Consider the following 15542-nt stretch of genomic DNA (forward strand, 5'->3'; position numbering starts at 1 on the left):
CCCAGAAAAAAGAGGCCCGTTCTTTAAGTTAAAATTAATTAACTAATTTTAAAGAAATTTGAATTTTGTATAGCGCCAAAGACATTTTTTTAGCGATATGGTTTTCGTAGAAATTAGGAAGACTGCATTCTATATATATTAGTTAATATTTTCCTTTATTTATGTATGACAAAATTTTGTATAGAGATAACATTTTGACAAAATTTTCGATAGAGATAAAGTTTTAACAAAATTTTCCATAGAGATAAAATTTTGACAAAATTTTCGATAGAGATAAAATTCTGACAACATTTTCTATAGAGATAAAATTTTGATTAAATTTTGGATAGAGATAAAATTCTGACAAAATTTTCTATAGAGATAAAGTTTTAACAACATTTTCCATAGAGATAAAATTATGACAAAATTTTCTATAGACATAAAATTTTGACAAAATTTTCTACAGAGATAAAATTTTGACAAAATTTTCTATAGAGATAAAATTTTGACAAAATTTTCTATAGAGATACAATTTTGACAAACTTTTCTACAGAAATAAAATGTTGACATAATTTTCTATAGAGATAAAATTTTGACAAATTTTCTAAAGAGATAAAATTTCGACAACATTTTCTATAGAGATAAAATTTTGACAAAATTTTCTATAGAGATAAAATTCTGACAAAATTTTCTATAGAGATACAATTTTGACAAATTTTTCTAAAGAGATAAAATTTCGACAACATTTTCTATAGAGATAAAATTTTGACAAAATTTTCTATAGAGATAAAATTCTGACAAAATTTTCTATAGAGATACAATTTTGACAAAATTTTCTATAGAGATACAATTTTGACAAAATTTTCTATAGAGATACAATTTTGACAAAATTTTCTACAGAAATAAAATGTTGACATAATTTTCTATAGAGATAAAATTTTGACAAATTTTCTAAAGAGATAAAATTTCGACAACATTTTCTATAAAGATAAAATTTTGACAAAATTTTCTATAGAGATAAAATTCTGACAAAATTTTCTATAGAGATACAATTTTGACAAATTTTTCTAAAGAGATAAAATTTCGACAACATTTTCTACAGAAATAAAATGTTGATATAATTTTCTATAGAGATAAAATTCTGACAAAATTTTCTATAGAGATAAAATTCTGACAAAATTTTCTATAGAGATAAAATTTTGACAATATTTTCTATAGAAAAAATTTTGGCAACATTTTCTATAGAGATAAAATTTTGACAAAATTTTCTATAGAGATAAAATTTTGACAAAATTTTCTATAGAGATACAATTTTGACAAAATTTTCTACAGAAATAAAATGTTGACATAATTTTCTATAGAGATAAAATTTTGACAAATTTTCTAAAGAGATAAAATTTCGACAACATTTTCTATAGAGATAAAATTTTGACAAAATTTTCTATAGAGATAAAATTCTGACAAAATTTTCTATAGAGATACAATTTTGACAAATTTTTCTAGAGAGATAAAATTTCGACAACATTTTCTATAGAGAGAAAATTTTGACAAAATTTCTATAGAGATATAAGTCTGACAAAATTTTCTATAGAGATACAATTTTGACAAAATTTTCTATAGAGATATAATTTTGACAAAATTTTCTACAGAAATAAAATGTTGATATAATTTTCTATAGAGATAAAATTCTGACAAATTTTCTAAAGAGATAAAATTTCGACAACATTTTCTATAGAGATAAAATTTTGACAAAATTTTCTATAGAGATAAAGTTTTAACAACATTTTCCATAGAGATAAAAATATGACAAAATTTTCTATAGAGATAAAATTCTGACAAAATTTTCTATAGAGATAAAATTTTGACAATATTTTCTATAGAGAAAAAATTTTGACAACATTTTCTATAGAGATAAAATTTTGACAAAATTTTCTATAGAGATAAAATTTTGACAACATTTTCTATACAGATAAAATTTTGATAAAATTTTCTATAGATATAAAATTTTGACAAAATTTTCTATACAGATAAAATTTTGATAAAATTTTCTATAGATATAAAATTTTGACAAAATTTTCTATAGAGATAAAATTATGACAATATTTTCTATAGAGAAAAAATTTTGACAACATTTTCTATAGAGATAAAATTTTGACCAAATTTTCTATAGAGATAAAATTTTGACAAAATTTTCTATAGAGATAAATTTTTGAGGAGAGTTTCTATAGAAATCAAATTTTTGACAAAATTTTCTATAGAAATAAAATAAGATTTTTTTATTTTATAATTTTTTGGTAAAATGTTTTGCAAATTTCGATAGATTGTTTTAGGTTCGAGTACAGCCATGATTGGAAGACAACAATGAAGCATTTATTTGTGTGATATCGGCCCAAATCGGAGGTTCGGTTTATATGGGAGCTATACTAAAAATTTTCTATAGAGATACAATTTTGACAAAATTTTCTATAGAAATAAAATTTTGCCAAATTTTTTATTGAGATAAAATTTTGACATAATTTTCTATAGAAATAAACTTTTGCAAAATATATACTTTTTTTTTGTAGTTTTTTGTTAAAATTTTCTCCAAATTTTGGTAGATTATTTTTGGCTCGAGTAATAACCGTGATTAGAAGACAACAATGACATTTATTTGTGAGATACCGGCCGGAATGTTGCAAAGAGTATGCCAAAATTCGCTTAAGATGGACCATTTGAGGCGCATTTGGCGTATATATGTTAGGTTAGGTTAGGTTAAAGTGGCAGCCCGATTAAATTTCAGGCTCACTTAGACTATTCAGTCCATTTTGATACCACAGTTAACTAAAAGTACCTATTACATATGGGCACTTCTAGTCTTAACCACTGAACCTTCTCTATTATTTACTTTTTTGGAACCAACCAGATTGCTCCAAAAACATTAACAAACTGGTTAAGTTAACGTTTTTCAGGTCCGCCAGTAATCTAAAGCTATATGCTCCTAAAATTCGCTTACGCCTTACACAAAAAGCAGGACACTCACACCAGAGGTGTTTAATTGATTCCTTTTCCTCCACATGATGACAGCTTATACAATAGTCATTATACTTCGCACCTATAGTTTTTGCAAATTCGCCTATCAGGCAGCGACCCGTTAAAGCAGATATCAGGAGTGCTATCTGACGCCTTGAGAACACTAGCATATCTAGTGTGCGGTTTAAGTTTAAATGGGGCCATATTTGCTTGGTGTCGTTACAACCTTTGCAATTCTCCCATCGAATATTGGCCATCATAACAGCCTCCTCACGCAGTAAGAGCTTGCAGGTGGCCAGAGGCATACCAACAGAATCTAGTTCCCCTGGAATATGTAAGGTAGTTCCTAGCCTTGCTAACACATCTGCTTCCCAGTTCCCCGGTATGTTCTTATGGCCAGGCACCCATATTAGGTGAATATTGTACTGCTCAGCCATCTCGTTGAGAGATGTGCGGCAGTCTATGGCCGTTTTCGAGTTAAGGAACAGAGTCCAAGGATTTTATTGCAAGTTGACTGAGTATATATTAATGCCAATATTTGTTGAAACATTACTTCTCAGCCAATTCACCATCTCTCTTATTGCCAATATTTCAGCCTGAAAAACACTACAGTGATTAGGTAATCTTTTCGCTATTCGAATTTCCAGATCTTTAGAATATACTCCGAACCCCACTTGTCCATTCAATTTGGAGCCATCAGTATAGAAATCTATATATCTTTTACAAGCCTCACTGTTGGGAATTAGAGTTTCAAACTTTTTGTCGAAAAGTGGTTTTGCCAGGGTGTAATCCACTACGTTAGGCACATCTGGCATTATTTTGAGGACCGAATTGTGACCGTACATTTTTTCCGACCACAGCGATAGCTCGCGCAACCGCACAGCCGTTGATGCAGCTGACTGTTTGGCCAAAATGTCTAAAGGCAATAGATGTAGCATGACATTAAAGGAGTCTGTTCCTGTCTTACTAAATGCGCCTTGGTTTTGCTCTAAAAATCTCCTCGGAAGCGATTGTAAATTTTATTAATTTATTTATTATTTATTTATTAAATTTTATTTTATTTTATTTTTTTTTTAATTTTGTTATACCACACACTTTAGGTGTTGTATAATATCAGCTAGTTTCGCCTACTTTTAGCCCTTTTTCCTCGCTTGGTTCCATGAAAATGATATATTGACTATTATGGCGCCACAGGAGTTACACATATCCGTTATTTCAGCATCATTGCCAGAGATTTATGTACACACTTGGCAGCTTACGACGTATTACTCACATGGAGCACTTAACTGATTTTATATGAGCTTAATTCTAGGGGAGGGGAATAAACCAAATCCCAAGCGGAATTCCTTTGTAGGAGTAGGTAAAGAGAAAATAGCGCAACATCGACACAACCAAAGGAGGATGAATTGTCAACAAGGAGGTGGAAAGAAAGTAGTTGTCAACTTTTAAAACAAACGCTTATTTAACCTTTGCCAAAAAGAAAAAAATAAAATAAAACAAGTATATACGGCCGTAAGTTCGGCCAGGCCGAATCTTATGTACCCTCCACCATGGATTGAGTAGAAACTTCTACTAAAGACGGTCATCCACAATTAAATTACGTAATTGTAAGTTAGTCCATGCGGGATATATATTAGACAAAAGAAAGGTCGATTAACTACGTATATATTCAGTTCATGACAGGTACATATATGAAAGAAATAATTGCGAACCGATATGAACTTTGCGCGGTAATTATAGAGACAGAATTGAAATACGGGAGTTGCTTTATATGGGGGCTATATAAAATTATGAACACGAGTCTACCAAAAATGGTAGAGTTTTTACTGTTTGGTAGATTGGTAGAATTCTTGATGTTTTGGAAGATTTTGCAAAATATTCATCTCCAACTAAGAGGTACTTCATACATTTTCTATAGAAATAACATTTTGACAAAATTTTCAACAGAAATAAAATTTTGACACAATTATCTATAGAAATAAAATTTTGACAAAATTATCTATAGAAATAAAATTTGTTTTTTTTTTTTTTTTTTTTTTGATCTCAGCTTAAAGCCATGCATTGACTAAACTACAAGTGTAGCTTAACCAACAGAGGAAAAGTATGCTTGTCAAATTTATTTGGGCAAAGCCCTATAGACTGCAAGATGGTTGGATGTACAGCTGTTTCGGAATTACCACATTCCTCATCAGCATCCTCTACTTGCAGCAAAACTATCAACCAATTATCAGAATAAATTCGGGTAATTCACTCAACCCAACGTGAACTACACTTGAACCTCCCGAAAAAGGGTTTGATAGTCGGCTACTGCCTAAACAAATTTGCCAGCATATCTCTTTTCCTTTGCCAAACTCAAATCATCGATTTGTATGTATTTGGCTGGGTTTGTTTTTGAGCGTGCTTCCTCTATCTTCATTCGTTTTGTTTGTTATTGTTGGCTTCTCTTCAATCGTTATTGTTGTTTTTTTTTTATCTCAGCTTAAAGCCATGCATTGACTAAGCTACAAGTGTAGCTTAACCAACAGAGGAAAAGTATGCTTGTCAAATTTATTTGGGCAAAGCCCTATAGACTGCAAGATGGTTGGATGTACAGCTGTTTCGGAATTACCACATTCCTCATCAGCATCCTCCACTTGCAGCAAAACTATCAACCAATTATCAGAATAAATTCGGGTAATTCACTCAACCCAACGTGAACTACACTTGAACCTCCCGAAAACAAAAATTTTCTATAGTAATAAAATTTTGAAAAAATTTTCTATAGCAATAAAATTGTGACAAAATTTTCTAAAGAAATAAAATTTTGACAAAACATTTTCTATAGAAATAAAATTTTGATAAAATGCTCGCTAACATTTTGACAAAATTTTCAACAGAAATAAATTTAGAGCCAGAATTGAAATACGGGGGTTGCTTTATATGGGGGCTATATAAAATTATGAACACGAGTCTACCAAAAATGGCAGAGTTTTTACTGTTTGGTAGATTGGTAGAATTCTTGATGTTTTGGAAGATTTTGCAAAATATTCATCTCCAACTAAGAGGTACTTCATACATTTTCTATAGAAATAACATTTTGACAAAATTTTCAACAGAAATAAAATTTTGACACAATTATCTATAGAAATAAAATTTTGACAAAATTATCTATAGAAATACAATTTTTACAAAATTTTCTATAGAAATAAAATTTTGACAAAATTTTCTATAACAATAAAATTGTGACAAAATTTTCTATAGAAATAAAATTTTGAAAAAATGTTCTACATAAATAAAATTTTGACAAAATTTTCTATATAAATAAAATTTTGATAAAATGTTCTACAGAAATAAAATTTTGACAAAACATTTTCTATAGAAATAAAATTTTGAAAAAATGTTCTACATAAATAAAATTTTGACAAAATTTTCTATATAAATAAAATTTTGATAAAATGTTCTACAGAAATAAAATTTTGACAAAACATTTTCTATAGAAATAAAATTTTGATAGAATGTTCTACAGAAATAAAATTTTGACACAATTTTCTATAGAAATAAAATTTTGATAAAATGTTCTACAGAAATAAAATTTTGACACAATTTTCTATAGAAATAAAAATTTGACAAAATTATCTATAGAAATAAAATGTTTACAAAATTTTCTATAGTAATAAAATTTTGACAAAATTTACTATTGAAATACAATTTTGACAACATTTTCTTTAGAAATAATATTTTGACAAAACATTTTCTATAGAAATAAAATTTTGATAAAATGCTCGCTAGAAATAAAATTTTGACAAAATTTTCTATAGAAATAATATTTTGATAAAATGTTCTACAGAAATAAAATTTTGACACAATTTTCTATAGAAATAACATTTTGATAAAATGTTCTACATAAATAAAATTTTGACACAATTTTCTATAGAAATAAAATTTTGACAAAATTTTCTATTGAAATAAAATTTTGGTAAAATTTTCTATAGAAATAAAATTTTGACAAAATTTTCTATAGAAATAAAATTTTGAGAAACTTTTCTATAGAAATAAAATTTTCACAAAATTTTCTATAGAAATAAAATTTGGTAGATTATTTTTGGCGATATGGACCAATTTTTGTTTGATTGGCTATCTGCTATTTATTACTATAGACCGATATGGACCAATTTTTGCATGGCTGTTAGCGGCCATATATATTAGCGCAATGTACCAAATTTCAACCGAATCGGATGAAGTTTGGTCCTCCAAGAGCTTCAGGAGTTGAAATCTGGGGATCAATTTATATGGGGGTTATATATAATTATGGACCGATGTGGACCAATTTTTACCTGGTTATTAGAGACCATATACGAACACCATGTACTAAATTTAAACCGAATCGGATGAATTTTGCTCCTCCAAGAGTCTCCGGAATTCAAATCTGGGGATCGGTCTATATGGAGGCTATATATAATTATGGACCGATATGGACCACTTTTTGCATGGTTGTTTAGGACCATATACTAACACCACGTACCAAATTTTAACCGAAAGGGATTGTGGAATTGTGCTCATCCAAGAGGCTCCGCAAACCAAATCTGAGCGTCGGTTTATATGGGGGCTATACGAAAAAGTGGTCCGATATGGCGCATTTTAAATACCATCCAACCTACACCAATAACAACTACTTGTGCCAAGTTTCAAGTCGTTAGCTTGTTTCCTTCGGAAGCTAGAGTGATTTCAACAGACGGACGGGCAGACGGACGGACATGCTTAGATCGACTCAGAATGTCACCACGACCCAGAATATATATACTTTATGGGGTCTTAGAGCAATATTTCGATGTGTTACAAACGGAATGACAAAGTTAATATACCCCCATCCTATGGTGGAGGGTATAAAAACCGACGATGAGAAGCAAAGTGAAAAATGCGAAATAAGTAACAATAAAACAAAAAACAAACTTTGACATATTCCTCGAAGGTGGTCCAAATGTGGATAGTGTATGGGAATTGGAGTCCACATCGACATAAAATACACACGATATCATAAGTAGCAAAGATTGTTGATAATTTTTACAGTGTGAAAAACAAAGAAAACCTGTATCGAAAGTTTTGCTCAAACGACATTTTATGATGTGTCAGCATGAGATATTAACCACCATCCGATTGACTTGAAGCGTTGAGAAACTATCACAAATTAAGGACTTATTAATATTTTTTTGGCAAAACAAAAAAAAAAAACAGCTAATGTCAACATCTTAAAGTACTATAGAAACCACCTATTACTCGAATGAGCAGTAGATGTAAAATCGGGAAATTTTAATTGTAGTATCGTGCAATTCGGATGGTTAGTGCACCTTTTATCACCTCAAGAAGGATTATATAAAACTATATAAGGATTATATAAAACTTATTCCGATATAAACAACATTTGCAATATATCTCATGGTTCTAACATACCTCTACATTTACTTTTTCAAGATAATCGGATAAAAATTGAGGTGTATGGATGCCAAAGAATTCAAAACGGGAGATCGGCCGGTCGAACTTATCAAACTATGGACCGATTCAAATCAAAATCGACACATGTTTTTGTCAACCTAAAACCGACGGATATACCCCATATTTGGTGTCTAGATACCAAATCGGAGGTTCAGTTTTGGTTTTCACCGCATATTTTTGCAACATATCCTCTGAAATTTAAAGCGTAGCAAAGAAAACTAGAGAAAGTTTTTTTTTATGCAAAAAATGCTCAAAGAACAATAATTGAACACTTTAAGATTTCCAAGCAAAAAAAAAAAAAAAGAAAACATCTTTTCTCCTTCTTTTCATCTTGTATGGGAACTTTCCTGGATGAAATAGAATGGAATCGCTTAAAAAGAAGAATAAGTAAAAGTTTAAAACTTTACGTATTTACCGCATATATATTTGTAGTGTCTTTTCGTTAATCGAAAGGGATCCGAAAATGTGGGAAATAAAAATTGAAACAGTGTTCCGACTGTTAAAAAATAAATAAATTCTCCATTGAAATTTAAGTTTACAGTGAGAGAGACAGATATAGAGAGTGGCCAAACAGGGGATAGTTGATTTTTCAAGGGACCCAATCTAGCCCAAAATTACAAAACTTCAATTTATATTTTCCATTTTTGTCCCCTTTAAGTGCTCACCTTAAAATATGGGTTGCGAACAAATCAAGAAGTATCAAAGCGGTATGCCAAGATGCATAAAAAGTTCTAGGTCCATGACTGTGGTTTCTTTTTAAAAATACCAAGCGACGCATAACATTTAAATATGAGGGTAGCCTTTTATATAAGGGATTGGAGAAGAAAACGCATCAACCGCTTCTTTGGGTATTAAAGAACGTTGATCTCTCATTCTATTTTTTACGTACGGGAATAAAACGAAGTTATTCGGTGCCAAGTCAGTATTATATGGCGAATTTCCTATCAAATCGATATTTTGAGTGCACCCTCAAAAAAAAAAAATCGCTTCTGTAACATATACCCCACCGTGGAGCCACCGTGGTGCAATGGTTAGCATGCCCGCCTTACATACACAAGGGCGTGGGTTCGATTCCTGCTTCGACCGAACACCAAAAAGTTTTTCAGCGCTGGATTATCCCACCTCAGTAATGCTGGTGACATTTCTGAGGGCTTTAAAAGCTTCTCTAAGTGGTTTCACTGCAATGTGGATCGCCGTTCGGACTCGGCTATAAAAAGGAGGTGCCTTGTCTTATCAGTGATAAGAGAGAAGTTCACCAATGTGGTATCACAATGGACTGAATAGTCTAAGTGAGCCTGATACATCGGGCCGCCACCTAACCTAACATTTACCCCAAACACATTTTGCTTCGACCATATATATTTTCAGGATTGGTCCAAACAAAATATTGTTTGTATTGTTCAAACATATTATGTTTCACCTTAGGGCATACACTGGTAGTAAAAAATTTTGATGAAATTTTCGTTGTGTGGATATATTTTTAAGGTGCCAATTGGTTACTTGCAGAATACTCTCTAGGTCTCTCTTTCTAAACACATATATGTTTATAGGCTATTTCCAAATTAATATATGTTTGCATCTAAGAATATTATATTTACAAACATTTTATGTCCCAAACATAATATGTTCTAACATATTAACATATATGTCCCAAACATGTTGTGCTAGCTTATGAACATTAAATGCTTGCACTCAAAAATATTGTGGTAAAAACTTTGAGTTCCAAACATATAATTTTTACACCCAAACATATGAAAAACAGTCTTTGTCGTCCGTGTGGTCACAAATGCAAATGTTTTAGCCGATGTGTGAGAGCTCACATTGTCATCTTCGGTTCTGATTTCGTGGAAGACAACTGGCAAAAAATGATTGTGTACCACTCAGAATTTCCTGTTCTGCATTGTTCTAGTGGTACAATTTTTCCGAAAAAAGGCGATAATTCGCTTAGAAAAGCCTCATGCGCGAACATTTTTATACCCTGCGATACACTGTGGAACAGGGTATTATAAGTTAGTGCATATATTTTCAACACCCAGAAGGAGACGAGATAGACACATGGTGTCTTTAGCAAAAATGATCAGGGTGGGCTCCTGAGTCGATATAGCCATGTCCGTGTGTTTTATTGAAATCGGTTGAGATTTAGATATAACTCCCATATATCTCGTTCGCCCGATTTATACTCATATGACCACAGTGGCCAATCTTTTACTCCGATTTAATTGAAATTTTGCACAGGGAGTAGAATTAGCATTGCATCTATGTGTGCCAAATTTGGTTCAAATTGGTTCAGATTTAGATATAGCTCCCATATATAGCTTTCGCCCGATTTACACTCATATGACCACAGAGGCCAATTTTTAACTCCGATTTAGTTGAAATTTTGCACAGGGAGTAGAATTAGCATTATATCTATGTGTGCCAAATTTGGTTCAAATTGGTTCAGATTTAGATATAGCTCCCATATATAGCTTTCGCCCGATTTACACTCATATGACCACAGAGGCCAATTTTTTGCTCCGATTTAGTTGAAAATTTGCACAGGGAGTACAATTAGCTTTGTAGCTACACTGAAAAAAAGCATACCCGGTTCCAAAGATTTTGTCTTTACTTTAAAAAATTTGGTATTGATTCCGAGCCAAAGAAGCGGAGAATACAAGTAAGGATACTTTTAAGACACAATTCTCTTTTAAAATCGGGTTTTGTGTAATTGCTTCTAGGAAGCAAATTTTAATTTTTCGCTTTTTCAGCTTTTTTTCTTCATATGCTATCAAAGTCCTTTAAAAACAAGTTAACGACGACTTTAGTTTCCAAATTAAGACTCGACTTCTAGTAGAAATTATGCTGTGTTGAAAAACATGTCCTATATTTGAACGATTTTTTGCTTTGTAGTCAAGATGCAAAAAGACAACAAATTTAAAGACAATTTCATTAAATTTAAAGATTTTTTCTAAATTATTAAAGTCAAGTTGACCTTAGCCCAAACATTTTTTCTTTCATGTTATGATATCCATTTTTAAATCAAATCACTTAATTATAAGGACAATACGACTTCATTGAAAAGTTTATCGACCTTTGGTCAAGGAAAAAAACTTTATACTAGAGAAATGCGTCTTCTATGCTAAGCAAAATTTGCATTCGTATTTTAAAGACATGAAATCTTTGACCTCACGACAATAATTTTTTCAGTGTATGCGTGCCAAATTTGGTTGAAATTGGTTCAGGTTTAGATATAACTCCCTTATATATGTTTTTCTGATTTCGACAAAAATGGTCAAAATACCAACATTTTCCTTGTAAAATCGCCACTGCTTACTCGAAAAGTTGTAAAAATGACTCTAATTTTCCTAAACTTCTAATACATATATATCGAGCGATAATACATAAATAAACTTTTGCGAAGTTTCCTTAAAATTGCTTCAGATTTAAACGTTTCCCATATTTTTTTACTAACATTGTGTTCCATCCTAGTGCATTAGCCGACTTAAATTTTGAGTCTATAGATTTTGTAGAAGTCTATCAAATTCTTCCAGATCGAGTGATATTTAAATGTACGTATTTGGGACAAATCTTTATATATAGCCCCCAACACATTTGACGGATGTGATATGGTATCGAAAATTTAGATCTAGAAAGTGGTGCAGGGTATAATATAGTCGGCCCCGCCCGACTTTAGACTTTCCTTAGTTGTTTTCTTCATATGCTGTCAAAGTCATTTAAAAACGAGTTAACGACAACTTTTTTCTGCAAATTAAGACTCGACTTCTGGTAGAAATTAAGTTTTGTTCCAAGTAAAAAACGTCTTTAAAATAAAGTGTTAAAAAACATGTCCTATATTTGAACGATTTTTTGCTTTGTAGTCAAGATGCAAAAAGACAACAAATTTAAAGACAATTTCATTCAATTTAAATAATTTTTCTGAATTATTAAAGTCAAGTTGACCTCAGCCCAAATATTTTTTTTTTCATGTTATGATACCCATTTTTATGTGAAATCACTTAACTATAAGGACAATACGACTTCATTGAAAAGTTTATCGATTTTTGGACAAGGAAAAAAACTTTACATTAGAGAAATTTGCATTTGTATTTAAAAAAAAAATTTGCATTTGTATTTTAAAGACATGAAATGTTTCACCTCACGACAATATTTTCTACAGTGTATGTTGGTTAAAATTTACTAAAAATATTCAAAATTTTCTTCCTGGTGGGTTCACTGTTTTTTTTCAGTGTTGTTGTGATGTATTAATAAAGCTGTTCACTTACAAACAAATTCCAGTTTGGAAAAATACTATTTCTTTGGATGCAAGTATACTTGTGCTTTTCCTGAATTAACAAAACCCTTAAAAAGCTATGCAAGCTTCTCAAAACGCATTTTATTTTGTTTGAATACAGAACACTGTGCCACACACTGGTAGACCCTCAAGCATACAAAGGTATGCAGAATTACGTATAAAAGTAAAAAGTTTTTTTCAAACTGATGCAGATCCATCCATTCAGTGGAATAAATTCAAAAAACCAAAAGTGGAGTAAGAAACCAAAAGTTTGGTAAAACGAACATGACAAAGAACTCAAAAAAGAAGTTCCGACAAACGCCCAAGCGATAACAAACAACAACAAATATTTTCAGTTAGATCCAAAGGAGGGGTATAAAAAGCACCCCTTTCAGAAGCGGTAAAACGTTATGCTCCCATCTTTTTATAGATGGCCTGTGACCAGAAATCTGTATGGAATAACACGAAGAGGAGATGAGAAATAAGACATAAAAATTTCTGTTTGTGATGAATCATAAAATTGCAAATTCATGTTTGTTTTTGCATTGAAAATAAACAGAGTGAAATATTCCAAAGTAAAAGATTCAAATAAATGCACTGAGAAAAAAATGTGTGTAATGCAATTCTACATCATTTATTAAGGCCTTAAATTTAATATAAAGCGTGACAGATGAATTTGATGAAACATATATTGCCTCAGAGAGATCGGTTTTCGTAGTTACATCTACTATAAACGATCATGGAACCTAAATTCTAGGATAGACAATTTGCACAACAGTAAAGCCAAATATAATTATAATAAACAAGTAAGGAAAGTCGGGCGGGGCCGACTATATTATATGTTGGGGGCTATACGTAAATGTTTGTCACAAATACATACATTTAAATATCACTCGATCTGGACAGAATTTGATAGACTTCTACAAAATCTATAGACTCAAAATTTAAGTCGGCTAATGCACTAGTGTGGAACACAATGTTAGTAAAAACAAGTATATACGGCCGTAAGTTCGGCCAGGCCGAAGCTTATGTACCCTCCATCATGGATTGCGTAGAAACTTCATCTAAACACTGCCATCCACAATCGAATTACTTAAGTTGCGGTAACGCTTGCCGATGGCAAGGTATCTTAAAACCTCCTAACACCATCTTCTAAATTGTATGTAAGTCCATACGTGGTATATATTAAATCAAAAAAGATCGATCCAATACGTATATAATTTAGTTTGACAAAGTAGACATAAAATTTTTAAAAAAATTTTCTACAGAAATAAAATTTTAACAAAATTTTCTATAGAAATAAAATTTTCACAAAATTTTCTACAGAAATAAAAATTTTGACAAAATTTTCTATAGAAATAAAATTTTCACAAAATTTTCTACTGAAATAAAAATTTTGACAAAATTTTCTATAGAAAGAAAATTTTGACAAAAATTTCTACAAAAATAAAATTTTAACAAAATTTTCTATAGAAATAAAATTTTGACAAAATTTTCTATAGAAATAAAATCTTGGTAGATTATTTTTGGCTCGAGTGGCAACCATGATTATGAACCGAATAAAATTTGAACAAAATTTTCTATAGAAATAAAATTTTGACAAAATTTTCTACAGAAATAAAATTTTGACAAAATTTTCTATAGAAATAAAATTTTGACAATGATGAACATTTTATTATGAATCGAATAAAATTTTAACAAAATTTTCTCTAGAAATCGTATCGGTTTATATGGGGGCTATATATAATTATGAACCGATGTGGACCAATTTTTGCATGGTTGTTAAAGACCATATACCAATATCATGTACCAAATTTCAGGCGGATCGGATGAAATATGCTTCTCTTAGAGGCTCCACAAGCCAAATCTGTTGATCGGTTTATATGGGGGCTATATATAATTATGGACCGATGTGAACCAATTTTTGCATGGTTGTTAGAGACCATATACCAACACCATGTACCTAATTTCAGCCGGATCGGATGAAATGTGCTTCTCTTTTAGGCTCCGCAAGCCAAATCTGGAGATCGGTTTATATGGGGGCTATACGTAAAAGTAGACCGATATGGCCCATTTTCAATACCATCCGACCTACATCGATAACAACTACTTGTGCCAAGTCGGTAGCTTGTTTCGTTCGGAAGTTAGCGTGATTTCAGCAGACGGACGGACGGACGGACGGACGGACATGCTTAGATCGACTCAGAATTTTACCACGACCCAGAATATATATACTTTATGGGGTCTTAGAGCAATATTTCGATGTGTTACAAACGGAATGACAAAGTTAATATACCCCCATCCTATGATGGAGGGTATAAAAATATGGGAAACATTTAAATCTGAAGCAATTTTAAGGAAACTTCGCAAAAGTTTATTTATGATTTATCGCTCGATATATATGTATTAGAAGTTTAGGAAAATTAGAGTCATTTTTACAACTTTTCGACTAAGCAGTGGCGATTTTACAAGGAAAATGTTGGTATTTTGACCATTTTTGTCGAAATCAGAAAAACATATATATGGGGGCTATATCTAAATCTGAACCGATTTCAACCAAATTTGGCACGCATAGCAACAATGATAATTCTACTCCCTGTGCAAAATTTCAACTAAATCGGAGTTAAAATTTGGACTCTGTGGTCATATGAGTGTAAATCGGGCGAAAGCTATATATGGGAGATATATCTACATCTGAACCGATTTCAACCAAATTTCGCACGCATAGCTACAATGCTAATTCCACTCCCTGTGCAAAATTTCAACTAAATCGGAGCAAAAAATTAGCCTCTGCGGGCATATGAGTTTAAATCGG

Source organism: Haematobia irritans, chromosome 4 (assembly GCF_050003625.1).
Source record: "Haematobia irritans isolate KBUSLIRL chromosome 4, ASM5000362v1, whole genome shotgun sequence".
Lineage (NCBI taxonomy): Eukaryota > Metazoa > Arthropoda > Insecta > Diptera > Muscidae > Haematobia > Haematobia irritans.